Source organism: Curcuma longa, chromosome 8 (genome assembly GCF_044706935.1).
Source record: "Curcuma longa cultivar G26 ecotype Majalengka, Jawa Barat chromosome 8, ITB_CL_G26_1.1, whole genome shotgun sequence".
NCBI classification, from domain to species: domain Eukaryota; kingdom Viridiplantae; phylum Streptophyta; class Magnoliopsida; order Zingiberales; family Zingiberaceae; genus Curcuma; species Curcuma longa.
The window spans coordinates 8,169,783-8,173,735 of NC_133868.1; the positions used below are offsets into that span (position 1 = coordinate 8,169,783).

The 3,953-nt window shown below is 44.2% G+C and overlaps 1 pseudogene; it reads right to left on the reverse strand.

Annotated features, from left to right (window-relative positions):
- Positions 1-2,761: 2,761 nt before the first annotated feature.
- On the reverse strand, positions 2,762-3,878 carry LOC141832847 (FCS-Like Zinc finger 8-like; annotated as a pseudogene).
- Positions 3,879-3,953: the final 75 nt, after the last annotated feature.

Consider the following 3,953-nt stretch of genomic DNA (forward strand, 5'->3'; position numbering starts at 1 on the left):
ACCTTCTCGCAACTCGTTTACAGTAAAACGATGTTAGTCCTACAAACACAGTGGAAATCAAACCTTCTTTTTCCAAACTGCGACCAAATGTTGGAAAGAGCCCTATGTCATACACCATAAAGTAATTTAATGTGCTAACGACAGCAAATAAAAGAAGAGATCAGAAACGGACCCAAATGCGGACCTTTTAGGAAATTAAGAAGGGTAACAGAAGGAAAAAAGCCAGAATGTGCAACGGAAAAACACATATAAGAACTCTAACAAGCATTTCTACCAGCGATTAGCCAAGAACGTGGAGCACAGGAGGAGCGCTATTCACTGCATTATTCGTGGCGGATCGAGCTGGATCTCAGCCAACATCAAGCATTCATCACTGGAACCCTGGAAAGAAACAAACAGAAGTAGAGGTTTCTCGCACTATCTTGTACTTCGTCAATACCGTCTCCTCCTCGCCATTTAAGGCCAGCTCCACATTGCGAAGTACAAGAGAGCGAGGTAGAGAGAGAGGCGGCAAAGCGGGATGCGAGCAGGAGACGTACCCAGATTTCAAAGTCTCGCCTTTTCTTCCCCTCTTCCCTTTTCTTTTCCGCTTCGCCTTCTTCTTTATTTCTCCTCGCCCTCTTCCTTCTCTCTCTCTTTGCTTTCTCTCTCTTTAAGACACGAAGTCATTGAAGTCTCGCGGGAGGGGAGAGTGTGGAGCTCTGCCTTCGCGTCCAGGTTTAAGTCACGACTTTGTTGACGAACAGTATGACGCGGCGCGTTTGGACAAACGCCGCGCACGGGCTGGGGAAAGGGCCAGATTCGTTACTCGTAACTTAAATCGTATCGCTAGTCACGAGCGCGCCGAAACCGGAAATCGGCTGCGGCTACACTGCTACATTAATCTTGCATTCAAAATTCGCTTAAATGTCTACAATTACAGGGACCCACGCGAAATATGCACGTGGCATTCTACTGTTGGTTCTCTTACTGCAAGAGCACGTATCGTCGTCCACCGGGTTGATAACTACCCACTCTTCCATCTTACTCTGATTCAGTGGGGAGGGCCCCACTAAAGACCCCTTCTCGTTTGAAAACAGGCAGTGGGGTAGGAAAAATGGGTGGAACTAAGTAGGTGAATCTCTGTCTCGATTTAGCTCCGCTCACATGTTTGCACTTGTCTCCCCTGCCGATTCTATTTATTACAAACTGTCTCTTAATACTTATCCCTTCTTTTTGTCGTCTCACTGGTTCTAACTTATTCATCATCCTCTTTGTAAAATCTTCAAGGAATTCATATTTATCTGTTTATTAATATTTATTATTTGCATGTGTTCTTGGGATGTGTTCTCGGTCAAAGATGTAGTTGCTCTCTCAGTTGTTCTTTTGACCACACTTGCTCTTGTATTAGCTTCTTAATGAACAAAACTGATAAGTTACCATGTTTAGTGACACAAGATCCTCATGACAGCAATAACTTCTTCATCTCTGAAGCGTGAAGAACAATAACTTCTTATTTCTTCATTTACTTCAGTTAAAAATAAGCACAGAAACCAGCAATGTCTGCTAAAGCAGGAACCTGCTCACATCCGAAGGCTGAAACAGCTACTCTCCCACTTTACCATTTCCACATCCATCGGCAACTCCACCATGACTGCCAGAGAACCTGCTAATTTCTGACAGCAGAGGTAAGTGGCTTTGCTTTAAGGCCAGTAACTTCTCCACTCTTTTACTTTTCTTGTTTACTTTTTTTTTTACAGTGTTTACTGGCTCGGTGCAGTGCCCTGGGAAAGCTATGGATGGAACAACCTCATGGACAGGGGCGGTGATCTCTTGACCTGATGCAGAGACGGAAGTGCAGTGCAGTGTTTCTTCCATGGCCTCAGTGAATCTGCTTCATCTACTTCCCCACTTGTGGCAGAGCAAGGACTGAGGAGGGAATCTGGGGCTGGTCCAGTGTCCTCTCTTGTTATCCTGATTCGTCGTCATCGTGCAGTGCATCTCCAGCTTTTGAACCACAACTACAGAACAATGAATACCTTTGAAGTTGCCATTAATTGCTTTTTTTGTCCATTTCTGATCAAGCATGCATCACCATATGGTGTATGCTAAAAGAAAGAACTTAAGTTGTTAGATTTTGATAGTAATAAATCAATATTTGTTACAGAACTACATATGTTTCCTGAGAGAGGTGGATTTCTGTGCATGAAACAACACTAAGTATGAGCTGTAATCAGTATTAGTTTCTTTAGCTGCATCAGAGTTTTCAATCAAAATCAGGTCCTTGATTGCCCCAACATCTGAACCCCAAACCATCCTTAGATACAAACAAGGAACACATGGATTGCAGTTTCCTAAGCCTGAGTAGTGCAATTCATGCATGTGGTATGTCTGCCTTGGATCTTCTCAAACTGATCCTTTCAGGGCAAGTATCAATCGACTTGATCCAATGGAAGCTCTCAAAAACAAAATGAAAGAACAAAGGGAGGCAGTATTTTTCTTTATTTCCATGAAAAAAAAAAGTAAAATAAAGCTGTGATGTGGAACAAAACAAGGACAGTTTGCAGCGATCATGTTAGAGAGGCTCAGATTAGGAGAAGTCTTGAGAGATGAATTAAAATAGAGATCTTTCACGTCTTCATCTGCTGCTTCCCTTATGCATTTTTTAATATCATGATAGTTTTTGACACTTTGATAAAGTTGATATCTGCAATCTAGAAACTATGTTGGAGTCAAAAGCAATCATGAGATCACTCGATGAGGGTATTTTAATAATTGGACACAAAAATAATTATTACGCGTTCATTTTATTTCTAAATCAAAATTTTTAAAACCTTATCCCCGTTCTATGCACCACTCGTCTCCTTCCTCACCGCAGTCAATTCATTGACGCCGCAGCTCTCCAGAACGCAGTCGTCGAAGATGTGAGTGGTCTTCGGGTTCGGCCCGCGCGAGATGATGCAAGTGTAATCCTCCGACTTCTCCAATTCCGTCACCGACACGCTCCTGGCTGCGAACACCGGCGGCGGAAAAGAGTGCGCCAGGGGAGACCAACGCCAACAGTGAGTCCTTGTTCTTGACACCGAACTCAATGGGCGAGCTTGGGGAATCCATGGATGGAATCTTAGCCTTCAACTGTGACCCGAACAAGATCAGTCTCCCCTTGGCTGCGTCTTCAATGAGAGCGTCCACAATGCCAAGGCCGATTGGCTCCGACAGCAATTCCAAAGGAGGCTTCGCGGGCTGCTGCTTCTTGGAGAAAGACAAGTGTTTGGGTTCGGGAATGGAGTTGGGGTTCATGGCGACCACCTCGTGGTCTGAGAACCCCTTGGAGGAGAAGCTCCTGAGGAGGGATCGATTGGGGAAGAGGGACAAAGGTGAAGGGGGCTTCTTGCTCTTGGAACCGCCATGGCTGGAGGAAGGTGAGGACTTGCCCGCGACTGGTATGGATCTCTTCCTCAGCATCGTCTCTTCTTCTTCCTGAAATTCAATAAGAACCAAGTAAGCACGCAAGAAGCAGAAATTGGAATCGTTCTTCCAGGAATCGACGAGCAAAACCTCCTTTCTCTTCGGTGTCGAATAAATGCCCAAAATTTGTGGTTTCTTGCTTCTGTGCCAGATCGCCAAAAAAACTGTACTCAAACACTCTTTTCTTGAAGCTCGATCTCCATTAGAACAGCAGCAAGGCCAGAATCAAATTGGAGAAAAGGAAAGAACACAAGAAACTTAAAAATCCGATTTTGATGACGATAAACTAACAAAGATGGCTCCTTTCCGCACCCTTCCTCATTGCGAACGTGATTGATGCTTCAAAGAAGGGATTTGGGACCTGCTAATCGCCGGGGGGAGGAACAAATCAAGCAAAAGCTTGATTTAAAGAGAAGAGGCGTCGGAATTGCATTACCAATTCCACTAAAACTGCAACATCTGGCGAATAATTTCAATAATTTTTTACTCTATCTTATCTCTTCTGA